This window comes from Rhinolophus ferrumequinum, chromosome 25, assembly GCF_004115265.2.
Source record: "Rhinolophus ferrumequinum isolate MPI-CBG mRhiFer1 chromosome 25, mRhiFer1_v1.p, whole genome shotgun sequence".
NCBI lineage: Eukaryota > Metazoa > Chordata > Mammalia > Chiroptera > Rhinolophidae > Rhinolophus > Rhinolophus ferrumequinum.
Window position 1 is genome coordinate 3952291 of NC_046308.1, and position 27674 is coordinate 3979964.

The 27674-nt window shown below is 48.8% G+C and overlaps 2 long non-coding RNA genes across 2 annotated transcripts in view; both read right to left on the minus strand.

Moving 5' to 3' along the window:
* Window positions 1–27674, minus strand: part of LOC117017583 (uncharacterized) — a 128452-nt gene that overhangs the window by 44307 nt on the left and 56471 nt on the right. The window lies entirely within an intron of this gene.
* LOC117017582 (uncharacterized) lies at window positions 6831–10474 on the minus strand. Its single transcript, XR_004422096.1, has 3 exons — window positions 10408–10474; window positions 8856–8987; window positions 6831–8543 (listed from the first exon to the last, which is right to left on the minus strand). It is a non-coding gene; the product is annotated as an uncharacterized LOC117017582 (long non-coding RNA).

Below are 27674 nucleotides of genomic sequence, written 5' to 3' on the forward strand. Positions count from 1 at the left end.
GGGACATAGGAGAGTGAGGAGTTTGGGATAATTCTGATATTTCTGGCTTGAGTAAGTAGTCGGTGACGCCATGAACTGAAAATGAAGTTTAGGAAAGCTGGTGAGTTTGTTTTGAGATATGTTCAGTTATGTCCCACCAGCCAAGTGGAGCTGTCTAGTGGGCACGTGTGTGTGTGTGTGTGTGTGTGTGTGTGTGTGTGTGTGTGTGTTTGCATGAGAGTCTTCATCTGGGGAAGTAGGGGTGTCAGATGTCAGCGTGCTGGCCAGAAGTATACTGGTCATCATTTAATAGAATACACCAAGGCTTGAAGAAACATATGTGCCACTTTCCAGAGTGGCTCAGCTCAGTCCGAGGCTGTGCATAGAATTGGGAAAATCAGGAGTTGGGGTGAGAACAGGCAAAACAGGCTGCACTTGATTGACTATGGCACATTGATGGCAAAAATGACCCTAATTCTCCGGCAGTCCCTATCCACACCCCTTGGCAAAGTGACTTTGCAGCTTCTCCCCTCAAGAGGTACAGTCTATGTCCTCTCTCTTTGATTTGAGCTCAGCCATGTGGCTTGTTTTGGTCAGTAGGACATGGTGGAAGTGATGGCATTTGCCTGCTGGAGGAGGAGAGACCACATGGAACTGAGCTGAGTCATCCCAGCGGAGGCCAAGTTCAACCAGCCAGCCCCAGCTGACTCACCAGCTGCCCACAGATACACAGAGGTCAGCTAAGCCCCGCCCAAATCAACAGAATTGCCCAGCTGACCAATCAAATGACTATTGTCTCAAACATTTTGGAACAACTGGTTTGTTATACAGCTTGTGTAACTGATACAAGGACCCGGGGAAACACCTGGGGGCAGGTCTGTATCATACAGCTTGTTTACTTGGAAATGTTATATCCAAAAAGATAAGTCAGCTTGTGCAAAAGATGCAAGCATCCTTTCCTTGCTGCCTTCCTTCCCACTCCCAGAACTTTGCTGATATCATCTATTTCTTGATACCAGTCTCATCTGGGACCTCAGAATTGAAAGGACAACGTCACAAAATGGCTAGGAGGTTTTCTCGACTCAGCACTACTGACGTTTGGGTGGGGTAATTCTTTGTGGTGGGGGCTGTCTGGTGCATTGGAGGATGTTCAGCTGCAACTTTGGCTGCTGCCCACTAGATGCTATAATAGTAACATGCCTCCCCATGAGGGGGACAAACAAAAATGTCTCCAGGCATTGGCAAATGTCCCCTGGGGAGTAAAAAAAAAAATCACGCCAGACTAAAAACCACTATGCTAAAGGATTCCAGAAAAAGCATAAGATCAGCCCTCCTAGAAGAAAATGGAAAACCAAGCCTCCAAAAAGCTATGCCAATACGGCTGCTACAAGAGCATCACTCATTCATTCATTCTTGCATTCATAAGCAATCATTGCATTCCAACTATATCCTCCTGGTGACTGTATGGGGTGCTGGAGCTCCCAGGCCCTGCCCCAGGGAACTCATAATCTAGTGGGACAAAAACATATAGACAAATGCAAGCCCTGGGACATCAGAAAAGAGACATTTAATGCAGAGGTATTCAGAGCCAACTTCCTGGAGGAGGTGGCTCTTTAGCTGAATTTTAATAGCGGAGTCAGACTTCTCCAGAATGAAAGGGGAGTGCTTGAGGTATATCAGAAGGCAGAATATATAACCTGCTCTATAGGTAACAGGGTATAACTGGTGTGGGATGAGGGGAGACCAGACCTGGCTTCTTAAGGGAAAACAGGACTCTTTCTCCTGGGAAGATGTGATAATCCAACTGCTTTCGGCCACACATCACTTCCCACCAATCTGCCACGAGACAGAAGGCAGACATGGGCATCTAAGTGTCTGCCGCAGAGCTGAGCCAGGCCCTGAGGAGGGCTCTCCCCAGCCAGCAGGGTTCAGGCAGAGGCCTGAGGGGAGAACAAGGCTTCACTGTGGGTCCCGCCGTGTGGGAAGGCCCGGCCCCGCCACTCCCAAGGGCCGGCATGCGGCTGTATCCGAGAAGACGTGAAAAGCAGCATTGTGGATGGGCTGGGCAGGAGGGGGCTCCAGGCGCCTTACATTCCTGTCCCTGGATACCCTTGATCCAAAAGAACCATCGTATTGGAAGAGAATCTGACACCCTTTCACCCAGCCTCTACCTCAAGGCAGGTAAACGGAAATAGCATTCCTTCAGCAAATATTGACCAAGGGCTTGTGTGTACAAGGCCCTACGTTAGGTGTGGCTGAGAATAGTCAAGGTTTATTGGAAAGCAGGCTGATAGTGCAGGGCACTCCATAGAATCTTCCAGAAAATATTTATTGTGCATCTGATATGTGCCAGGCACTGTTTTAGGGACAGAAAACAGACAGAGAAGGTTCCTGGCATTGTGGTACTTACATTCCAGCAACTGGGGACACACAGTAAACTAGTCAATCAGTAAACAAGATCATTATTAGATAGCGGTAAGTACTTCTCAGGAGACAATAAAATGGGTAATGAAATTGAAGGGATTTGAATGCAAGAGTGACTTTTGGTGGGACGGTCACAGACAGCCTTTCTGATCAGGTGATAGGTGGACTGTGACCAAATGGATTTATCCATTCAGCTCGTTTATTGAGCATGGCCCAGGCACCAGGCATTGGACTAGATCAATGAATGAAGTCGACAAAGATTCCTGTTCTCCTGGAGCCAATGGGAGTAAAGAGAGCTAAGCAATGACAAGTATCTAACACATAAATTGTATTAAGTGGTGGAAGGTGACAAAATGTGATGGAAACAAGAAAACATGGGGCAGGAAAGGGATTGATTGTCATGCCGAGGCCAAGGGCTGGGGCAGAAGAGGGTGGGGTAGAGCCGACCCGGGAGAGTGATGCTGGGTGGCATATGAGCAAAGAGGCAAAGGACAGAGCCACATGGGTATCTGAGGAAGAGTGTCCCAAGCGAGCCGGCACCTCACAGAATTGTGAGGATAACGACAGTGTTGCTTTTAGCCACTGAGCTTGGGGATGCTTGTTACACGGCAGTAGGTAACAGGAAAGCCAAACTAAACTCAGGACCTGGCCCCGAATCTCCTTCCACTGCGCTGGGCCATGTCAGCTCTCTACTCCACGTGAGCAGCCCACCTAATATTCTCGCGTCAAATTTCCTTGACTTCTTGGACTTGGGGGGTCCTCCTTTCTAATCTTCGGTGGCAACTTCTTCCTGAGGCCACATTCCGGACCATGTCAGTATCCAGATGTCTCACCTGTGGCATCTTAGACTCCAGTGTCCCGCCAGGTGACCACAGCCTTCTGCACACCTATTCCCCTCTCTGCTTCAGGGACTTCCTTTGTGGACCTTTCACCTGTCCCTTCAAAGACCCTTAGAGCTGCAGAAACTGTTCCACTGTTGACTGACTCTCGTGGTCTCACCTTCTTTCCCCTTCCCCACAAGGCTTTTCTTACTCTGAAGACATGCAGGTCCCCAGGTCAGTCATGCTATCCCACTGGTTCTCACATCCGCACAGGCTGGCCCTAGATTCCCTTCCACCACTTTGTCTTGGGGTGCCTGCATTCCCCTCACCACACACCAGCTCTTCTGAGAAGACTTCTCTGATATCGCCAAGCAGCATCAGCGTCCCCTAATCAGACTGGTCAATGCCTCTGCCCTCATAGGATTAATCACATTGATTTGTCCCTGCTCTTTACTTGTGAGGCTCCCCCTTCCCACAGACTGTGAACATCCTGAACACAAAGCTATTGCCGCCTCCATCCAAAGCCTAATGCAGTGTCCAGCACAGCGTAAAGATTTTTCTAAATGAGAAGTCAGCAAACCACAGCCCATGAGCCAAATCCAGCCTGCCCCACGGCCTGCTTTTATATGACCCGTGAGCTAAGGATGTAGTTTACAGATGAACATTTGCAATCAATTTGATGATTGAACTCCAATTTAGCAAAATATTATCCCCACCCCCAAAGAACTCCATTCTTCTCCTTAATAGACTTGTATTACAAAACAGTATAGTCTATTATTTTTATTAATTATTATTATTATATTTTGAAATTTTATCAATAAAAATGTGTGGAAATTTGTTCTATCTTTTACTATATAAAAAGTCACATAGTATCCTAAATTTTGCCTCTTGGCTCTCAAAGTCAAAACTATTTATTAGCTGGAACTTCACTGAAAAAGTTTGCTGACTTTTGGGGTGGCGACACCTAAAGACTTCAGCCTGACATCTCTGAGCCCCACGGTGAGTGTGCCTGCGCTCACCAGACGTAGTCCCCACCCTGCCACCCGGTCCTCAACCTAATGGGTTCCGCCTCCCTGCCAGGCTGTGGAATTATTCCAACAAGCCATCACACCCTCCCTTGGGAACCAGGGGCACCTCAGCCTCTTGTTACTACCTGTGGCCCCTGCTGGCTCACTATGCTCCTAAGTGTGGCCCCGTGTGGCCTGAGTGGTGTGTGCTGTCCGCGTCCCCCAGACTGTGAGTATATGTGACTCATAACTGCTGCCAACCTCACGTGTCCAGGGTTGGGTGTAGCTTGTTCAGCTATCTCATACTATTTAGGGCGGGGCACTCCTCCTTCACCAGTGGGGCGACTAGAGGGGGTCGGAACACTGACCCCTGGTCTAAGGGATGACTGAATCAGCCTGCTTCTGGAATCTCCCATTCTCTGTGCCATCTTGCCTGCCGGTGCCCCACGCCCAGCCTCCAGGCCCCTCAGCCTCCCTCGCTTGGAAGCCCGCTCCCCCTCCCCCCAACCCCGGCCCCCGTTCTGCACCCCTCCCCCACTCAGGCCCTCCACACCATCACACTGCCTCTCCTGTGTGTTCCTCCTGCCTGGAAGAATAAACCACCACATCCTGCCAGCACGCTCTTAAAATCTTGAAAGCTCGACTCAGCCCCTCCTTTGCCCAGACCCCTTGATCCAAAATAAAGAAGTAACTTTTTGAATGTTTTGAGGTTGGAAGTGTTCGATGGCTGGTCTGTCTGAACGCTGCGTCAGTAACCCTCCCGCGCTTATGAAAAGCCCTGTGTGCGAAGGTGGGTCGGGGTGCTGTGTTAAGGCTGCGCTGCCAGCTTCCTTCTTATTAGAGCCCGATGGCTTTACGTGACACCTGAGAAAATAAAGTAGGAACTGTGCCTGTGGCGTGTTGATAAAGCCACCCGAGGGGGAAAATCCACGAACATGCCTCAGCCCCGGGACAGAATATTGGACCTTTGTGCTTCTTTACAGCCAGCAGCCAACTCAAGAGCAACAAACAAACCTCTCTCCACCTTCGCGCAGCCCGGGAAACCCCGTCGGCCGCCCTGTTTATTCTGGAGCAGAAGCTGAAGGGACTGTTGTCTGAAACTTGGGAAGTGTGAGCACTTAGCGACCGTCGTCTACACTGTCCCTGAAAGAGACCGGCGACTCTGCAGCCGGGAGAGGGGCAAGCACATCGTGCATTTACATGGAGAAAGCAATTCGAAGAGAAAGCTCCATAAATGTGCCTGAATCACGGTGACAGAACACTGGCCCTTTGACCCAGTGTGGGTGCGTGGGTGGGTGAGGGGAGGGGTACAAGCGGGGTAGGGAGACATCTCTACTCTTGCTTCCATATGGAAACTATCCAGGAGAGGAGTTTAGCAGAGGGCCCTTTCAGGTTCTGGTGGACAGAGGCGAGGGCACATGTTGGCTGAAGGTGGTGCAGGTGTGGTTGGCTGGGACTCGACTACGGAGGGGTGAGTGCCATGCAGGGAGCGTGGGCTGGATCCTGTGAGGGGAGCAGGGCCGAGGGCCAGGCAGTAACTGTCCAATGGCCATGGATTCCTCTCTTCCCGGCATGCAGGCCCCTTTGCAATGTGACTGTCCTTCCTCCCTCCCAGAGGAGGAGTCTTTTCCTCCACCCCTGGAATCTGTGCTGGACATGTGACTTGCTCTGACCTACAGGGTCTGGTGTAATTGGCCTCACATTGGAGTTTAGCCCTTAAGAATCTGCAGCTTCCTGACCTCTTGGATGCTACCCTAGGACTGCCATGCAAGGGAGACAGTGTGGCCAACTGGAAGATGGGAGGCCACACAGAGGAGACCCAAGGCCAGCGCCAGGACCCATGAATGAGGCCATCTTGGACTTTCCAGCCCAGCAAATTGTCCAGCTCAATGGAGACACTTGTGTAAAGTCAGGTGAAACCAACAGGGGAACCTCTGAGCCAACCCACCAAAGCATGAGAAAGTTGTTATTTTAAACCACTGCATTTTGGGAGTGGTATATTACACAGGTATAGATAACTGATACCGACGGGTCGACAAGCAGACAGTGATACACTTCAGACCAGCGCTTGCTGATATATAAGGCAAGCCGCACCGGTAATTCTAAATTCTCTGGTAGTCCTGTTAAAAAAGGTAAAAAGAAACAGGTGAAATTCAATATACGATCAATATGTAAAATATTGTTGGGTATTTTACATCCTTTTTGTTCCTACGGAGGCCACGAGATTCGATGCTTTACACTCACAGCATGTCTCGGTTCCAAGTAGATGCATTTTTAGTGCTCGATCATCACATGTGGTGACCAGTGGCCACCACGCTGGAAACACAACTTCCATCTGGGAAGCTGGCTTGGAAGTAAAGAGGCTACGGGCAGGATGACAAGGTGAGGAGTTCTGAGAGGCTCAGACAGGAAACGATGAGGTCTGGTTTCCAACGAGAGAAATGACGCGTCCCAATGCCAGTGTGGAGTCGGAAGTCGATGGCTATTGTGGGTTAAGTGCTGCCTCCCCAAAAGAGATGTCCACCAAGCAGCTGAGACTATGACCTTATTTGGAAAAAGGATCTTGGCAGACGTGACCGAATTAAGGATCTGGAGATGTGATGATCTGGAATTATCTGAATGGGTCCTAAATTGAATGACAAGTGTCTGTAAGAAGAGGAGCAGACACAGAGGGAGACAGAGAGGAGAAGGCCACGTGAAGACAGAGGCAGAGGTGGGAGGGATGCAGCCACAAGCCAACCACCAGGGGACCCACTATAATAGAAGCTGGAGGAGGCAATGAGGGACCCTCCCCTGGAGCCTTCAGAGGGATCCTGGCCCTGACAACCGACACCTTGACTTTGGACTTCTGGCCTCCAGAACTGTGAGAGGATACATTCTGTTGTTAGAAGCCACGGAGTCTAGGAAATTTGTTACAGCAGCCTGCCACTCCAGCCCCCTCCCCCGGGGAATCTTGTACACTGGCCTCCTAGATATGGGTGGTCAGCAGACCCCCAGGCTTCAGGGTGGACACGTGGCTGGAATCGGAGCTGTGGGGGTGGAGTAACTGAGGGAGGGTGAAGATGAACAGTGGGGCTACAAACCGTGGCTGACGCTTAGCAAACACATAGTGTGCCAGGTACCATCTAAGTGCTTGATTTTTATTAGCTCCATTCATCCCTTCAAAAGCTCTAGGAGGCAGACACTACTCTAATGTCCATTACACAGGTGAAGAAACTGAGGCACAGAAAGGTAGCTCCCAAATGGCCACGCATTTGGTAAATAGAGGATCTGGGATTTGAACCCTGGCCGTCTGACCATAACGCCTCTCTCAAATGTGTTGAGTTCCCAGTAGAGACAAGCAGACCTCCGTGTGGGGCCGTGCAGAGGAAGGAGGACTGAGCCAGAGGCAAGCAGATCCTGTGTCTCCTTCGGGCCGCCTGCGGTCAAGGACAATTTTATCGATATTGACATTAAAGTCTTTGAGGTGGATTAACTGTCCATCAATCTTCCTGCGTCCCCCCACTCAGAAGTCACTGCTGCGTGACCGGAAGCACCACAGGACAGGGAGCGTGCAAGGAGCCAGCAGAACTCAGCTGAGCCAGCCCCAAACTGCAAGCAAGGCTGTGTTGTCCACGTCCAAAATGCAGCCTGCTCCCGGCTCGGCTCCCTCCAGGAAATCCTGTTTGTGCTATTTCGGGAAAATTGATGGCTTTTTTTTCTGGGTCTTCCAGAAGCCCGACAGATGGTCCCAGAGTTGTGCACTGTGTTTCCAGGGTGGCTCCTGAGACACTCTCGATGATTCTTTCTACTGTGTCAGGCATTTCAACCAAATGTGTCGCTCCCACAAATATTTACTGAAAGCCTGCTGTATGCAAAGGACTGTGCTAGGTGCCAGGAGATGAATCCAAATATATTTATTGAACATGTACTATGCACTGGGGCACGTGGGAGCCAGGAAGACAGCAGGGGACACCCAGTGCCATTCTGAGGAGCTTACAGCTTGGTGCCTGCTCCCCCATGACTCACACACACCTTCAGAACGTTTCTACACAAGCAAGATCAGATGAAAAGAAATAACCATGGAAGCCCGGAAATGGAGAAAAAGTCAACGAAAGAACAAGGAGAACATTCGCCTTTGTGAGAGGAGGGAGTGTGTTTATAAAGAGGAGCTGTAGCCTTTTCTCAAACCAGCTGGAGACCCAATTCCTTCCGCCTTCTCTCTTTTCCGTTCTCCCTTCTCCCATCTCCTGGGAGGAAAAAGAAGCTGAGGCACCAACTAAGGTAAGCAGGAGCCTGAAGGCGTGGACGGCTTGTAGAAAAGATGCTGTTTCTGCGAACAAGGAGCTGAGTGAGTCCAGTGAAAAGTGATAGACATATTCCATGGTAATTAAGACACAGACCCCACACAATTCTGCCATGCTGCTTACAAGCTGTTTGCATTGTGTGTGTGTTTGCATTGCATTGTGTAGGTATTATGGCCACAATCAATTTTCAGCAATAAGAGGGCTGGTTCTGGATCCCCATAGACCAGATCCCACGGGTGAGTCACAGTTCCACCTGTCCAGGTGACTTCCTTTAAATGGATGCTTTCCCTGGGCCTCAGTTTTCCCATCTGTGAAATGGGGGTAATGATGGCACCAACCTCACAGAGTTGGGGTGGGTTGGATGTGATGAGTCGTGTATCCCCAGCACCAAGCAAGTTACTCTTGGACAGGTCAAGACTGGTGAAAGGTGTCTTCTTCCTTCCGGTGAATTCCATCTGGGATCTGGCTCCCTGGGGTAGATCAAACTTCTGAAGCAGAATGATCTAAAGAGAGATGCTTCCTAGATATACAAAGCAGACTATTGCCTTTGTGGAATTTCAAGGTCAACAAGCATCCTAACTCACATCAACCAACATTTTGGACATGTTTAGGCACAAGAGATCAGGAAGCAAAGCCATGCTAGCTGTTCCCGGTCCCACGTGCCCGAGCCGGTCCTCAAGGCTGACTCTTCTCCCTGCCTGCCTCCCGTCCAGGCTGGTGCTGGAAGAACCAGAAGGTTCTCTGATCTTGAGGCTCCTTTTTGAGAAAGCCCCAAAGAATTTTTTTCATGCAAGACATGAGATTTATTTTTGTGTTTTAAATTCAGCATTTCAAAATTTTTTTACTATGAAAATTTTTCAAGCATAGAGAAAGGGAGAAATACGTCCACTACCCAGAGTCAACAATTGTTAACTTGTTCACATTCTGTCATTTTCTCTCATTCTCTCTCTCTCTTTCTCTCCCTCTCTCTCCTTTGCTCCCTCTCTCTCCCCCCCACTTTCCCCTTTCTCCTTCTCTCTCTGTCTCTCTCTCTCTCCCACTCTAAAGTAAATTACAGACATCGTGGCACTTCAACTCTCAATACTTTGGGTTGTATCTCCGAGAAGAAATAAGGACATTTGCCGACATAACTGCAGTTCCTTTATCACTCATAACTAAATTAATAATTCCCTAATATTATCTAATGCCCAGTCCATATTCAAATTTCCTCAGTCTCCCACAAATCATCTTCCCAAAGGATTCCTAAGTTGGGTCTGCATAAGCAGATGTGGCAAAGAAGGCTTGTCAGTTATTGAGGCTAATCCTGGGTCTGATTTTAGCCTGGGTAGCAAAGAACTGCCCACAAGGGTCGACTTGTGGAATAACGACAGGCCACACCACACCACAGTGCCCGGAGTCTAGGGAGAGAGAAAGGGGAGGGACGCTTCCATTTTTCCTTATAACTTCAGTTTCTGGGAAACCCGTGTCTGGCACAGGCCTTGGCCCAGCCCACTGGCTGGGAAACCAGACCCTTGTTTCTGTTTTGTATTAGGAAGGTAGGGTCCACACTATGTGGTACTTTTCTTTCCTTGCCCCGTAAGAATCCAAACAAAATTCTTTGGTTATTGACTTTCTTTTTTGTGGCTGACTCTCGAGGTCCAGCACGCCCCTTCTCCTCCACGGCTGCAAGTGGTTGTTCCCCAAGCCCACTCTACCCAAACGACACACTCCACTCTCACACACACGCACATGCGTGCACACAGCCCTGTGCACACACAAGCACACCCCTACCCACACTGAGTGCACAGGTCCCTCCATCAAAGACAAAGGGAAACTCTTCTCCGTCCTCCCCCAGCTCGACCCCCTCCAACTACTCCCCAGCGTTTGATAAGCCCCCTGGCTCCTCCTCACCATAAGGAAGGTCGCAGCCCGCCAACTTTGCTTGTAAACAGGCTGAGCTGGCATTCCCAGCTGGGCTGGGGACGGAGAGGCCACGCCTAGAAAACGGGAGGGACTCCTTCATTTCATGGTCCCCGTGGGCTCCTCTCGGCTTCTGCCCCCTCCGTGGGCCCCCCGCCCCCACCGGCCCATTGAAAACGAGAGAGAGAATGTAAGCCCTTACGTGCAGCAGCAGTCCTGTAAAAGAAGACTTATAAGGGCCAGTGGCAATGGGGGCTGAGGCGGGCTGGGGTGGGGGTGACAGAGTGGGGAGGGGGGTTAAGATAGGCCGGGCCAGGCATAGGGCCTGACGAAGGGAAAGAAACTTGAGTCTACGTTTTTTTAATGGGAATTTGATTCGAAACAGTAAGGATCTTTTTATAAATCCGCCTGCAGCAAACGTTGCAAGGAGGAATTTGGCGTGTGGCATACCAGGCGAGTGCGGCCTGAGCTTTACGGGGCTCTTAACAGTCTGGCATCAGCCACAGGTATGCTGTTCAATCAACCATTTACCTCTTATGGAGTGAATAACACAGGGCAGCCCCATGGGGAGAAGGGCAGATCGCAGGCGGGGAATATTCCAGAAACCAAGTCACGCGCAGCCTTCAAGTCTCAACTCGGGCAGGTTTTCTGGGTGGAGGTGGGTGCTTGTGGGGTGCACAGCTCCACTGCAGGGCCAGTCACGGGGCTTACTGAGCACTGACGGGCACGAGGCCAGCAGACTTGACCCTGAGCTTGGGAATCAAGAAGCAAAAGGGATGCTGCGGCACAGGCTTACAGGGAACCTTCAGCTCGGGTGGGAGCATCGAGGGAATACAGCTGATTCTCTTTATCACAGTGGTGCTTTCTACAAAGTCACTGCAAATACCGAGTCAGCGATTACAGAACCACCGCTCCTAGGGGAAACACGGGGTGAGGTTCCCGCGAGCCTCTGGTCACATTTCCATCGACTTGTTTTATGTGTGTTTCTGTTTAAAGCTGACTTATGTATTATAAATGTATATGACTGAGTTGTTAACACTGAACTCCGCCAACCGCGCTATCTATCGCTCACGCCCGAAGGAAGCTTACGTCACACAGGGGTTTCCTCCGTAAGGCCCGTCACAGCCTCCCTGTCTCAGTGACACTGGGCAGCACCTTAGGAGTACACGCGTGGCCATTTTCAACAGCACAGTCACCATCACAAAGCATAAAAATGCAAAAAACGTTGACTCTAAACAGACCACAAAAAGGACCTTTGTTTACAGTATGAGACAAAACAAGAACTTGGAGAGTGGCCTGCCTGCCTGTGGACTGCAGCCAAGGACAGGTACATTGGGTGGCTTTGGACGTGTTTTCCAATGACCGAGAAAGCGCCAACAGTGTTGATTTGGGGGTTAAAATAAATCGTTGTCAGCAGGCGATTTGTGAGTACAGAAAAAAGGAATATTGAGGGTTGACTGTACTTAAAATAACTGTTACAGAGGGTCTCCTGCACACGTGGAATTCCACCGCTGCCCACCCACAGCTTGGCAGGGCCAACGAGTGGGGGTCATCAGAAAAGGAAAGGACAGATGGGCCCTGAACAGGACAGAGAGGGCCGGGGCCCTTTTGGGAAGCTCAGTTCAGCCCATAGGATTCAGGGGCCCGGGAGAAAAAAATTTTTTTCTACAGTCAGCTCACATGGACCCCTTTCTGTGCCATCTGGAGGAAATCTAAGCCACGGCCATGACAGTTGGTTTAAGCAGCTGGCCAAGCTGAACTTGCTCTGTGAAATTCTTGACCCATTGAGCTTTCATTTCCTCATCCTGTAAATGGGTACAAGCAAAGTGGGTGTCAGGGTTAGCACGTGCTGGCTTAATGACTGTTGCTGCTATGATTGTTATTCTTACTGCCACCCAGGCTGTTGTTACTGTTATTGCTATTGTTATTGTTACCATCATTTGTTTTTTTCCACTGAGCCAAGCATCTGGTCTCTAATCCACTACAATCTTTGACGTCGGGAGCAGAGCCAGGTTTGGGGGAGTCTGAAGCTTGTCCAATGTCAGAGGACATTTTTAAAATTAAAAATATATATATACAAAATTGCAAATTAAAAATTGGACCCAGGACCTCTGAGGGGGTTGTTTGGGTGAGGAGCTTACAATTTAAGCTCCATTACCTCCAAAGTAAACCCACCTGTTTGGATCTTAGACCAATACATAAACAAAGTCCTTGGTCGTATATTTCTTTCTTAATTAATCAATTAAAATAATTAAACATGTCTTTTAATTTCCTATTCTGTGCCAACCATAGCAGTGATCAAGACAAAGTCCCTGGTCTCATGCGCAAGGCCTTCTGGGGGTTGGGGGGAGGCAGGAAATAAATATGCAAACCAATAAATAACATGGAAGGTGAAGGGGGAAAGGGAGAAGGGAGGGGGTAACCACTGGTAGAAAACTCAGGGCAGATGCAGAGCTGAGATTTTTTGGGTGAGAAAGAGCAAGTCCTGTAGCTCCCTAAGGGAAGAACTTCCAGACAAAGGGAACAGGAAGTGAAGGGACAAGCATTGTGCATTCGAGGAATATCAAGGCCAGTGGCCTGGAGTGAGTGATGTGAAATAAACTTGAAGAGGTGGGCAGGGGCAAATCAGGGAGAGCTCTGGAGACCCTAGAAAGGAGTTTGGACTTGGTTCTAAGAGCAAAGAAAAACTAGTGGGAGATTTTAAATGGGTTGATACGATTTATGTTTCTGAAAGCTCATTCTGGCTACCATGAGCAGAATGGATTACGGGGGAGAGGAGGCAAAGAGGAAAAGCAGCGAGGAGACCCCTGATTGCCGTCTTTTGGGGTCAGCAGCTTGGGAGGCAGATCGGGTAGGGCTGGGATTCAGGAGTGGAGCGATTCTGAGATACTCCCCCACCCCCTAGCTGCCATCCTCTCTCAACAACACATGTCTGGCTCATGAGAGTCAGTATCTGGAACAAAGCCCTCAGGTTACTGCTTTGTTCTACTGGGAACAAAATAAAGAAAGAATTGAAAGGACTTGGCCAGCTGGGCCTGTGGGAAGCTGGGACACAGCAACTGTGGGGAGCAGGCATTGTACCCCCTTCCTGGGCCAGGGCTCCCTGGCAAAAGTGCTTTATTACACGCCTGTCGATGGGTTTTTGGCAGTGGGCAGGCCACTGTCAAAAAGGGCTCTAGTCCCCCTTAACCAGAGTTAGGCAGGAGGAAGAGTTTGCTGCAGTGTGTTTTGTTTCCATTTGGCAAGGTGACCTTGAGAGGGGCCAAGGTTGTGGAATTAATTACAGCCCTATTACCTTGCATATAATACTTGGGTTCCAGCTTGCTGAAAGCCTCTAGAAGTGGGAGAAATTCACTGACAAGCAGTCAAGAAGAGGACTCCTTCCACCCACCTCACTGACTCGCCTCCTATGGGTTTCCTTTTTAACTCCAGCATTCTTCTGTAAATAAATATGACCTCCCTAAGTCACTGTCTAAAACTTTTCCCAAGTAAGAATGATAGCAATTAGCACATAAAAATAAGTTTCAGAGCCGCTTAAGTTTCAGTGTTGCCACTGTGTTTCCCCGAAAATAAGACCTAGTCAGACCATCAGCTCTAATGCATCTTTTGGAGCAAAAATTAATATAAGACCTGGTCTTATATTATATTACATTATATTATAATATATTATATTAGACCCGATCTTATATTATGTTATATATATAAGACCCGGTCTTATAGTAAAAAAGACCGGGTCTTATAGTAAAATAAGGGACAATTCACTTATATTAATTTTTGCTCCAAAAGACACGTTAGAGCTGATGGTCCGGCTAGGTCTTATTTTCGGGGAAAACATGGTATATTCACCTCCCTGTATCTGTGCTTATTAACAAATGACAGAAGGTCCCCTTTAAAAAATGGCCTAAATCATAGAATATGTGAAAGATGCCTGGCAAACATCAAATAGCAAAGTGATCATAGTAATAAACACTATCAATTGCAAATAATGATAAATCTGTCTTCCTTTCCATCACTTTGTCTCCTTTTTAATATTCATGTCTTGTTGCATTGGCTTATTTGGCTTATCCAGAACATTAAACAGTGCAGCATAACAGGCATCATTGTTTTGCTCTTGATTTTCAATCGGATGCCTCTCCTTGGCATGTAAACAGCTACGTTCTCACTGTGCCATCCGTGGTATTTCCTCTGGGCATGGGCATCCCTAGGGTCCTCTCAGATTAAAAGGACACCAGTCCTATAGGATTAGGATCTCACATAACTTTAGTTACCCCCCTAAAGGCCCTTTCTACAAATACAGTCACATTGGGGGGTTAGGACTTCAACATATGAATTGGGGGTCGGGGGGACCCCCATACTTTGGACATACTTTGGTCCATAACAACAAACAAATGTGAGTGTGTGAGTGTGTGTGCGTGTGTATGTTCTTTTTTTCCTTTATTGTGTCACACATGGCAGTAAATTATTCACATTTTGCTTTTCACATTTAAGATCTTTCCATACCAATATAGAGAAAGTTTTCTAGTTTTTAATGGAGCCTAATTTACGGAACCAGTCCTTTATGAATGGATTTGAGGCTGTTCCCCAAATTCTGCTCTTAGGAATACACTGCCCCATGCAGGCTTGTTGATGCTGTTTCTTACCTTTGCACATCTATGTGGGATCATTTCCTAGGAGGGGTGTGTGCAGTCATAACGTTGACAAATACTAACAAACTGTCCCCAGGTGTGGTTGAAACCCGACTTTCCCACCAGAAATATGCAAGCGTCCTTGACACCCCACGTTGCTTTTACTTGGGACCTTTACCAACCCCACGGTGGAGAAAGAGTGTCACAGTCTACTTTTAACTTGCCTTTCTCTTACTGTGAAGGAGACTGGGAAGCTTTTCATAAACGTATAGGCCGTTTGAACAGCATTTTCTGTTGTCCTGTAGATTCTATGTCGTTTGTCCTTTTCCCAGTGTGTTACTGTCTTCTTCTTAGGGATTTGTCTGAGACGTTGACCTTAAGCAGGATGTCATCTTCAGTTTGCAGACTGGATCTTTTCTCAGTTTCTATCGTGTCTTTCTGGGTTCTACTCTGCTTTCTTCTTCAGGAACACCTGTCACCCCTTGATTGACTTTTTGGCATTTTTATCTTATGACCATATCTTTGTATGTTCTTTCTTTAGGAGAGCTTCTAGAACTTATCCTCAATGGATATTTTTAGCGACGTGTAGCAGGAAACCCTCCTACAAGTGACTTAAACAATCAGAACATTTGTCGTGTCTCCTAACAAGACAGTCAGAGGTAGGTAGTTCCAGGATTGGCTAATTCAGTGACACAACAGCTCAAACCCAGGTTCTTTCCTTCCTTCTTCTCCGCTATCTTTGGCAGATAGATGGAGGATGTAGTTCCAACCATCAAATGCAGACACGATAATGTCCAGAGGAAGAGAGAAGCACTGCTTCTCATCTGCCTCCTCTTCCCAGTGAGGGGACCCTTCTGCAGGAGACCCCAGCAGAGGCCACCTCATGAGTCACCGGCCAGCTGAGCACCAAAGACCAAGCCTGAGACAATCACTGACCAAGGGGAATGAAGCCCCTGTGGTTGGCATCGATCAACCAAGATTCCCGTCCTGGGGCCAAGGAGGGGACAGCACCTGCCTCCCAGGAGGGCACTGGATCCCAGGATAATAAAGGTCTTATTTGCACAGAAGAGGTGGGGTACGGCTCTCGGCCAGCAACCACCAGCTCCCCCAATCCCTGGACGTCACTGAGCCAGTTTCCTCCTGTTTCCGTCCAGTTCTCTGCTGTCCCGGTGCCGATGTCCATTCTTCGGGGATATCTTTAGTTCCCTCACAGCCTTTCTAGACACACCCCCTCCTCTTCCCACCCACTTTCATTGCAATCCAGTGTCTGAGCATCTCAGTTTTACCTCATTTTAAGGCCACATTTCCTTGAATTATAGTGTGAACTTAAGATACATGCTTTTTGCAATTCACTTCCGTTTCCTGTAGCAAATCTTTTTCAAAAGCATGTTTTTCTTCTTGGGGGCAAAGTTCTCCACCTTTCCTATGGCAGGATAGTTTGATAAAATACTAGGGTTATTTTCGGGTGGCTTCCTCGGAAGAGGAGATGTCTGCTCAGGCCTGGAGTCTGGTGGGCGCGGGCTTTTTGGTTCCTCCACTCACAGTCCACCTGGTTGCTATTAGAACCCTCGTTTCAGATCTTTAAGCCCGAGCCTTGGCTGTTAAGACCCAGCCTGGAACCGAACTCCCCGCGTCTGGCAGCTATTTTCCTGGGGGGGCTCTGCTGGCTGAAGAGGCATCTTCCACTTCTCCTGCCTGGTTGTCTGACGATCCAAAGGAAATTTATTCATAGATAATTTGAAACAGTCTGAAGTCCTGCCAATGCCAGATAGAGCGCGTAACAATCTACAAGCCCCCGAGCTAGCACTCCCACGGCCATGCCTGTCTTCACTCTTCCCTTCCTTCCAACTTGACATCCCAGAAATCAATGACCACCACCCATCCTGTACCGCCTCGGGCCAGGCTCACTGCTGGGAACTTGAGGCCCAGACTGGACAGGAAAGGGGGGTACTAATGGAGAGATGAGGTGTGAAATGTCTGTGGTCACCCTCAGAACACAGTCTCTGTGCAGCTGGGGGGAGGGTGTGCCTCGTCATTTCGAGAACCCACCACTGCCGTCCTGCTGGCCCAGCCACTCTGCCTGATGGTGCCGTTTCGGCTCCCCCCCCCCCCCCCCGTGGGGTGCGATGGACAGGAGCCAATATTTCTAGTTGTCACAACTGTTGCAATTCTTTCTATTAATAATTCTTCAGGAGTGAGGAAGGGTAAGGCCGGTTAGCTTGACTCTACATGCACGTTCGTTTTTGTTTCTCGATAGTGCATTGAAGGTCCGCCCCCCTTTTTGTTTGTTTGTTTGGCTACCATGCTAAGAGAAGAAAATAAATCAGCAGGACCTTTTTCTTCCTCCATATGACTCTCCAGCTGGTTCCTATTCTGGGATCTCCGTTCTGTCAGCATAACTCACTTCTGATGGTTCCACGGGCAAAGCGAGTGGTATTTTTTTTCCCATTAAAAAGAAATCTCAAATTGAAGCCCCCAAACTGTCCCCCCAGGACATCCATAGTCCACATGCACATGGTCATGAGGGCGGTCACCAGGACAGCAGGCACGTCCACGGCAACTTGGTGGCAGCTGCCAGCTTCTCGTTCCTTCTATATTCCTGGCGGTGCCTCCCCAGCCAGCACCACCATGGCTCAGCCCGGCCTCACTGCTGGGTTGGCTTTGCTCCCTTCCCCCTCCTGTTCTCTGTTGGCCATGTGGTCACAGTGCGGCCACCTGGTGGTAGGATCAATGCTGCTAACCTCAAGGTCACTGGTCTTCCCATGGAGCTGACCGCTCTGGGACATTTTCCCCTGGAACCAGGTGAGGTAAGTGATGGCCTCTGAGCCAGCCAGCGGGTCACATTTCTCCTCCTTAGAGAGGCTCCCAGCCCAGGATCCCCTGGTAAACGTGTGTCTCTGCCGAAGGGAGCTGCTGGTTTTGAACCATGCTAGCCTGCCATCGGAGGCTTAGGCCGGGTTGTATGATCGTTCTCACTCCTGAACAGCTAGCACACACGCAGGATGCCTGGTCTGTGTGCGTCTTCAATGAATGGATAGCAAACATTTTGGTTGATAATTAAAAGCAACATATTTCATTTTTGTTCCAGCAAAAATGGCTTTAAAGAGAATGCATAATGTGTGGGGATCCAGAAAGCTTTCGGAAACCAATATTTTTCTTTGTCTTCAATAGTTAGTGGGTTTTCCATTATACTTTATTTTCCAAAGGTCATGGCCTTATTTTCTTCGGTTTCCTTAGGAGATCAGTATGACGGGCTGAATGTTGTGCCTCCCCAAAGTCTGTATGTTGAAGCCCTAACCCCCCAATGATGGGTGATGAGGGTTAGATGAGGTCACAAGGGTGGGGCTCTCAGGATGGGGTTAGTGGCCTTCTAAGAAGAGGAAGAGGGAGAAACCTCTCTCTCTCTCTCTCTCTCTCTCTCTCTCCCTCTTTCTCTCTCTACTTCTCCCTCTATCTCTGTCTCTATTGCACCCCCCATCCCCACTCCCTGAGTGCAGGTCATACGAGCACACAGCAAAACAGCAGCTGTCTCCAGCCAGGAAGTGTACTCTCACCTGACACGCAATCTGCCAGCACCTTGACTTTGGACTTCTGGCCTCCAGAACTGTGAGAAATAAGTGTCTGTTGTATAAATCACCCAGTCTGCAGTATTTTGTTATAGCAGTCCAAGACAGTCAGAATGATAGTTTCGTTTTCATTTTACAGATGGGGAAACTGAGGCCTAGAGAGGTTAATGGCTCATCCAAGGATATGTAACTAAAGCCAGGACAGAAACACATGTTCCCAGTATTTCTAACAGGACTCATTTTCCTAGGCTGCCACGGCTCAACTCGCGTGGGACCCTGTTGAGTAAATAAAATACCTCCCAACAGGAGAGAAAGGGACTATCATTTGCTGGTCACCTTCCAGGTTCTAGGAGCTCCAACCAGCACTTTCCCACCTGTTCTCATTTTCTACAATTTAGGACTCAGAAGATCAGAGAAGTTAAGTAACTGGCCCAAAGTCACACAGCAATAGGGCTGGGATTTGAACCCAAGAGTATCTGATACTAAAGCCAGAGCTTTCTCCCTGAGCCAACTGAGCTCAGCAAGGTAAATGGATTTTGAAGAAAGGGGATAAAAGAGGTGAGTAGAAAAGTAGGTAGATCAAAAAAACCTAATTGCTGCGATTTGGATCTTTACCTGGAGTGGAAACATCACACTTGCCATTGAACCGCGTGGAAATCCCCCACCCGACTTTCCACGCCAGTTTTAAAACTGACCCCACGTGTCCTGAAAGTCTATCCTCTACAGGCATAGTTCTGCAAGGGTGCCAACACCAAGGGCAAAGGAAGTAGAGATTTCTTGGCACTTCCTTGCTGGGTAACTGGCTCTCAAGGGGTGCGGGGCGGGGGTGGTGGTGAGAGCAGTGTTTGCTTGTTCTTTTTTTTTTTAACTAGAATCTAAAAGGTTGATTATTTCAACTTTTCATTCTAAAGTGTTTAATGTTGACCAATTTCTTAAGACAGAGCTTATCATCCATGTCTTACCATTGGCAAGCCCGAAGCTCAGCGGCATTCTGGTGAATGGACCAAGTTCAGATTCAACCCTTGGTCTCTTAAACTCAAAAGACCCTGAGGGCCTCCTCCTCCAAGAGATGCTCCAAGAGCCAGGAATGGCCAGCTTCCTCTTTTTGCTCCAGAAATGCTCTGCATCATTTCTGTCCCACAGCTAGCTCTCACACTCGCCCCAGAAGTGAGGCTGAGAACTGGAATGCAGGACTGGGAAGGCCCCGTCTACAAATGCAGGCAGCAGTGATTGGAAGCTTTGGGCCCTGGGAGGGAGCAAGCATGGTGTGGGAAGCTGAAGAACGGCCTCCAAAGATGCCTGCGTCCTAAGCCCCAGAGCCTGTGAGTATGTGACTTTGCATGACAGATGCGACTCCATCAAGGATTTTGAGATGGGGAAATTATCCTGGCTTATCTGTGTGGACCCAGTGTAATCACAAAGGTCCTTATTAGAGGAAAGCAGGGGGGTCAGAGTTAGAGAGGAGGTGTGATGACGGAAGCAGAAGTCCTGGTGACATGACCATGAGCCCAGGAATGTAGGCGGCCTTTAGAAGCTGAAGTCAAGGATCAGACCCTTCCCTGGAGCTTCCAGAAGGAACACAGCCCAGCTGATACCTTGATTTTAGCCCCATAAGACCCATGGCCTCCAGAACTGTAAGGTCACAAATTCGTGTTGTCTGAAGCCACTAGGTTTGTGGTTATTTGTCACAGCAGCAATCGGAACTCACACACATGGCGTTGCAGATGGAATTCAACTACCTTCTGTTAAGTCTACTGGCTGAGTCTCCATGGCACAAAGGCAATGAATTGACCTGTGAAGGGGATCGCCAGTGTCAGATGGCGAGTGACATTGGATGACATGACAAGACCCCCTTTGGGCTTTGGTGGCGAAATGTTTCCAATCAAATCCATAACCTTGTTGCTGGTAGACACATATTGCTAGGCACAGTCTTGAGGCCAGAAATCAGTCATTTCCCCTTAAGCAACAATTTCAATCCATCTTACATTATTTCTTACGAGAAAATATCCCCCTTCCCTCCTCCCCCCACCCGCTCCGTTTTTCCACAAATGTGGCAAGGCTTTAGTCCAGGAAACAAAAAATAAAAGTATCACACTATTTCAGAATGCAAGACAAATTAATTAAATCCAAATTTTCACAGAACGTTAAAAGTTGAACACAACTCAAAACATACTTGAGAATCAGACTGGATTTTAAAATGCTTTTGGAGAAGGGAGCGGGAGCAACAACAACAATAAAAAAACAAACAAAACAAAACAGAAAACAACCCACGACTTTTCTTTAAAAAGTTCTCCTTAACTATACTGATGGAGCCAGAATTGAATGGTCAACAAAGGTACTTGGGAAAAGTCTGTGGGGTTTTCAGGAGAAGGTTAAAAAAAAAAAAAGAAGAAAGGAAAGAAATTCAGGGTTGTCCCTTGATTCTCGGTAATCCTGGGGCTAGACAGACACTGCTGGATGAATGAAATGAGTGTCGGGAAATACTGCTGTGAAATGTGGAACCGAAGCAATTTGAAATAGGGCCCGAATTCGCCAGCGAGGGAAAACGGGTTGTTCGTGTGCAAAGTGCAAAGAGAACAGACCGGTTTCCCGCAGGGAGCTGCTGGGAAGAGGCATGTGGGGGCGAGGCGGGGGGCTTTCGCTCTGGAAGGACAACACCAGAGGCTCATTTTACTTGTCAAGACAAAAGGACCATCTCGGTGCCTCTCCTCTGACGGGAAGGCCTCTCCCGAGAACATCTAACCTCATAGAAACCATAGTAACAGCCACCATTTCACAGGCAACGTTTATTGAGCATTTCAGGGAACTGTACCTCAGTCTCAATGAGCTGGGTACTGTGATGGTCTCCACACAGCAACAAGGCACTGGAGGGCCGCCCTCAAAGCTTCAGGTTGCACGAGGTGGGGGGCAAATCCTGGAGCCCTAGGGGGCAATGCGCTGTCTCCGTCTGCCTCGTTGGGTGTACAAGACTGAGGTGCCATGCACTGTTTAGAAAGGAAGGGGCTGGGAATGCCAGATCGGACAGAGGGTAGCTGTGTGTTTGGGGCCAGTTACTCAACCTCTCTGTGCCTCCGTTTCCTCATCTGTATAATGGGCTTGTACTTCTAACTACCTCCAGGGGTTGTGTGAGGATTAAATGAGATAAAGCAGGTGAGAGACTTAACAGGGCACAGCACTAAGTTTGTGGTTATCTGTTACAGCAGCAGTGGGAAACTCACACACATGGCATTGCAGATAGAACTGTCAAGTCCATTGCACATTCTGTCAAGTCTACTGGCTGGGTCTCTGTGGCATAAAGGCAACTGACCTGTGAAGGGGATTGCCAGTGTCAGCTGGTGGTCGACATTGGATGGCATGACAAGACCCCTTCTGCGGGCGAAATGTTTGCAGTTAAACTCACCACCAAGTTGGTGGTGGAGACATAGCAAACATGTCGTCAGCTCTCAGGCCCTGGTCCAAGACAGTGGACCCAGCCCGTGAGTGCCCCCCGAGGAGTAGTAATTGCTGTGGTCCCTCCGTTTGTGGCTTTGACTCAAGTCAGCAAACATCATGGCAGGCCGGCTGCACACCATGCTGAGGATGCTGGAGAAAGACGCCTCCACAAGGGAAAGGAGCCAAGAGTGAACAGCACACTGTGGCCAGGGGCACCAGCCGGCACCGGGGGAGGGCTTGGGGGCAGGCACTGGGGCAGCCCTGCACGGGGAGGTGGTCAGGGAAGGCCTACGCCCCCCAACCCCGCCTGCCTCCCTTCTGTCCTTTTTCTCCTCTGCCCTCTTTCCTTTCTATAAACACTTGGGTGCCTGCCCTGGAGATCTGGGAAGAAGAAAAAATGTAATAAAGATAATAACACCCAAAGTGCCCACGGAAGGCAGCAATCCCAGGCAATGTTGCAAGCCCTTTATAGGTCCTAATTCACTTATCCTCACAACAACCCCTGAAAGCGGTTATCACCATCCTTTTACAGATAAGGAAACTGAAGCACAGAGAGGTTGAGAAATATGCCCTGCATCACACAGCCATGGGTGGCAGAACTAGGATCCACTCACATGGGCCTTAGGGGTACAGGTTCCCCCAGGGAAGCCTCTGTGGGGAGAGGGGTGGTGAGAGCCAGGGCTGAATTGGAAAAGGGGAGTGGGTGTTCAGTAAGAGAGGAGGGGCAGTTCCCAGGAGGGGAAGATTCTTGAGCGTGGAGGGGGGTATTTGAGCGCCTGGTACCCTGGGGCAAACCCAAGTCCCGCCATGCAAGGTCACGCCAGCATTCATTCATGAGTGTTCTCTGGGCATCGATGGGCAGGGCACTTGCCTGGGACCCAACAAGCTTTCTCCTGTTGAGGACTCACTGTTGCCAGGCTGTTCGAAGAGTTCATTTAGGGAGGGTTTTCAGCAGGGAAGCACTCGACATGATGCTTGTTTATCAAAGAAGATGGGTGTGGTGTGGCTGCTTGGGGAGGATGGACGGAAGGGAGGTGCAAGCGGGGAGTGGGGGGCTGGAGGGCAATGCTGCCACTTGCTAGGCCCCGGTGGGTGGCTGAGCCAATGATCGGAGTGGCTGGATTGGAGGCCGGCTGCCTGATGGACTGAAGGTTGGGGTCAGGGGTGCTGGAGGGATAAAGGAAGAGGCCTGATGAGGTGGGCAGATCGTGGAGCCACAAGGCTCCACTGAAGGGACCAGAGCTACAGAACAGGGGAGGCTGGGGTCAGGGGGTGGGGCCCAGAAGTATCGCAAAGCAGGGCGGTCTGCACTTATCATGATGGAGGTGAGGTGGGAGCGTCGTTGGAGGATTTTAAGCAGGAAAATGACATGAACCACTCTGTATATTGGAAACATGTCTCTGGAGGAACAAATAGTACAAAAACAGTAGATTTTATTTATACTAAGATCTAGTTCTTATAAAAGTTTAATACACTATAAATGTGGCATTACAAATCAATACGGAAAGAAGGAATTAGTCACTGGTGCTGGGACGGTTGGTTAGTTACTTGAAAAAAAAAGAAATAAAGTGGCTTCTCAACATTATAAAGCAAAATAAAGTCCAGGTGGACTGAAGAAGTAAATGCAAAAGAAAAAATAATAGTAAAGCTCCAAACAAGCACGAAAAAATAGAGGTAAAATACTTACCTGATTTCTGGATGGGACTGAGCTTTCTAAGCAGCAAACAATGGAAGAAATCAGAGAGACTGATAGATTTGAGTATAATACATTACAGCAAAACCTCTGAGGATCAGATGATGTCACAAACAGAATGTAAAAGTAAACATACTGGGGAAGAATATTTGCAACACTGATGATGGACCCATGATCAATATCCTTTATACATAAAAAGTTCTTAAAAATAATCAAGAAAAAATTGGTTACTCTAACAGAGAACAAAGGACACTTGTACAAGAAGGGAAGCACAGGCCTAATAAATGTATGAAAAACGTTCACCTGTGTAGCTAAATATATGTGAAGATACACAAATAAAATTCCATTTTTAATAGCTTATCAAACTTTTAATTAAAAAAAAAGTGTTGGTGAGGATGCAGAAAAATGGGTACTCATACTGGTGGAGCTGTAAATTGGCTCTCTACTAGAAAAAAATTGGGGAACCGCAGACGCCCTGAAAATGTCTTCACCCTTTGGTCCAGTAATTCCACTTATAGAAATCTATTCTCAGGAAATAATCAGAGATGTAAGTCAAAGTTCACATAAGTGAATAATACTGCAATATATTGTTAAAAAAAGGAGAAACAATTCAATACCCCCAAAAAAAGAAGAAGCAAATAAGTTATGGTATATTCACGTTTGAATATTACATAGCAATTAAAATCAAGTTTCCAAAGAATATTCAAAGACATGAAAAAGCCTCTGGAAGTACAACCTCCAGAAACCAACAGGGAGGAGACTGGCCCCCTTCCAAGCTCTCCCGACCCAAGCCACACCCAGAAAGCCACTTAGGATGCCAATGTCCCCAAAAGAAAGCCAAGGCCTCCAGGGCGCCACCTAGTGGTGATGGAGATTACACCAAGCACATTCGAAAACCTCTCTCCTAATTCCAACCCTGGCCTATCCTTTAAATCAGCCTGCGACACACACTGGTGAGCACACACGGTGGCTGGGTGTTGTGCCGGTCAGATTGCAGGATTTCAGCATTTGCTTAGGAAAAGGAAGTTTTGTTCTTAATTTTCTTCTATAAGAGAGGAAATGGTGGGCAATGGCCAGAGCACAAAGACGTGAAAATAAAAATGGGTGTTATAGTTCCCGTGTTAGAGATTTTCAGAGGACTTTCCTGGACCGGATTTCCAATGGGCAGGTTTTAGTACCTATCGCACCTGTGGCCACTGTAGCCCATTACTATTTCCCCTGTTAATCGGAACACGCCTACAGGGAGGGGATACTGTATGTGTCGCTCATTTCTAGAGCCTCAGTGCGAATTTAAAGGGGGGCCCATAATGGGAACTCAGCAAACAGTATTGCCCTTCACTTATTCTGCACACGTGGACTGATGACGCTGTGTGCCCAGGAATGTTAGTGCTCCACGCTGTGTAGCGAGTTACCGCAAACTTAGTTGCTTCCATCAACAAGAACCGGGGACGGTGTTGTCTCCATCCGTTCGGGCGGCTCAGGGGCCTGGGAGCGGCTTAGGCGAGCGGTTCTGGCTCCGGGCGTCCCCTCTCAGGCCGGCTCCCTCCGGGGCCTGGACAAACCGCGCTGGTTGTTGGCGGGAGGCCTCAGCCCCTTGCCGCACAGACCTGCCCGCAGGGCTGCTGGGGCGTCCTCACCACGCGGCCGCCGGTTCCCCCAGGCAATGGTCCGAGAGAGAACAAGCTGGAAGCCGCGCAGTCCTGTAGGGCCCACCCAGGGCAGTCCCAAGCCCACACCCCCGCCGGGCCTACTGGGTACACAGGCCAGCCCTCCTGCTCGCGTGGGGGGTGGGACACGGACCCGGAGCCACGTTGGAGGCTGGCTGCCGGCAGGGGCTGTATGTCTAACCCTCACAACGCCGCGGCGAGGTCGTTTTATCCCTCATCGCGTGGATGAGAAAACGTCCCCAACGTGGTTAAGAGTCTTACCCAAGGGCAGAAAATTCCACGTGATAAACGTGGTCGTCATGGGCGGAGCGTCACCGCCACGGGAGGAAGGGCGTGGCGCTCAAACAGGGCTTTTCCCATCATCCCTTTCTCCCTCCATTAAAGGGACCGGCTATGTATTATTGTGACGCCCCGAAGTCACTATGTTAGCATCTCCCGAGTGAGGAATCCTTGTTTAAGTCAAATGGTAAGGAAAGGCTACCTCTTTAACAGACATGCAGCTCCTGAAACTAGAGGTTATGCTGCTAAGAAATTACATTTTTATCAAGTAGATATTATTTGATTTAGGTATGAAAATTTTGCTATTTGGATGAATCTTTTCCAAATTTTTAAACCATTGCCCAAATGTACTAAATTAAATTGAACTTCGCTGAGTCGCTTTAAAAAAAAGACCACAGCAAGGCTTCCGGAAGTTAGAATGAAGACCAAGGTACCAAATTCGGAGGCTCTCTCGCCAGCCCGCCCCATTTCTCCACCTCTAACATTGAAACTGTACCCATAGTAACGACAATGAGGCTAGGAACAATCCCAATATTGCACATCATCTTATTTGAGTTTCCCCACAACCTCAGAAACCAGAATGCTAATTTTCCCTAATGGTACAAGTGAGGGCGATGAGAGTCTAGAGAGGGTGAGCGATTTTCCCAAAGTCACACAGCTCATCCTTGAAGCAGCGTTGAATTAGAATCTGAGTGTTCTAACTCCCAGTCCTGTGATATTTTTCACCACTCCCAAAATTTGAAAGCCAGCAAAAAGATGAACTATGGAGTGAGGAGGGTGAAGTTGGTTCACCAAGTGTTTGTGGGTTTCTCATTGGGAGAGTTCACTGTTACTTTCCATTGCTTTTCTACCGTGGGCTTTTTTTTGCTTTGGGTTTTTAAAAATTCTTCTGATTCTAACATGAACCGCCTCATTCAGATATGCTCAAATCTGGCTTCCTGGAACCCTGCAGGGAAACTGCCCCTAACCACCCCTTCCCTCATTCCTTCTGCTCTCTTTTTCCAGCTGCAGCTGCAGACTGAGCCCTCAGCGCCTGCTCCCCAGCGGCTGGGAAGCCCTGTCCGAGGGTGCGTTCTGGGAATCCAGCTGGCCAAGGCAGTGTGTTATTCTATCATTGGCAGACGCTTTCCTAGAAGTCCGGCCAAACCCTCGTAGGACGGCCTGACAGCCTAGTGCTGGCCTGGAGGACACAACTGAACAAGATGAAGCCTAATAAAATAGATCTCATCTTCAAAGATGGCCAAATGCTCCCAAGATGGCAGGAATTGGGAGCACTGAGACTCTGACAGCTGCCTCTTGAAAGAAAGAAGCACATGGTCGCTGGAGAACAACGAGTTTCCTGGTAGTGTTATTGCGAAAGTGGAAAAGGCGCCCAGCCACAGCTGGAGGTTAGGAGAGCAGAAGCAGCACACGCAGGAACCGGGCCAGCTGCTCAGGGCCACCAGCCTACCGCTCCCGGGGCTGGCGTGTGCAGAACAGCATAGGACATCAGGTTCTGGCATCATCTGTCTGGTGACTGAACTAGGTGTGCTTGTGGGTGACAATGGTTATTGTTCTCATATTCTCTTTCAGTAACTAGCAGCCTCGCTCAGTTCCTCCCAGCCTCTGTCAGCTGTGCTGTCCTATCCCCTCTGTGTCTCAGGGGCAGCCTGGGACCATGCTGGGTGAGGTTCACACTCTCCCCACACAGCGGCCTGGAAGGACACGTCAGCTGCATTGATCCCCTGGCCGAGCTGAGCCATTCTGAGTGAACTTTCCATCTGTGGGTCTCATGGAAGTTAAAAAAGGCTTGGCTAGCTTTGGGGTTTTGGGGGAGGGGGGTATCATCCATTTAACTGATATTTATTGAGCACCTTCTAGATGCCAGACCCTGAAGAGGCAGCAGTGAAGAAAATGACCAAAATCCGTGCCCTTCTGCAGGTGACCTTCTATAGGGGAAGCAGGTCAGAAACATAAGGTATTAGGAAATTATACACCTTGTTAGAAGGAAAAGCAG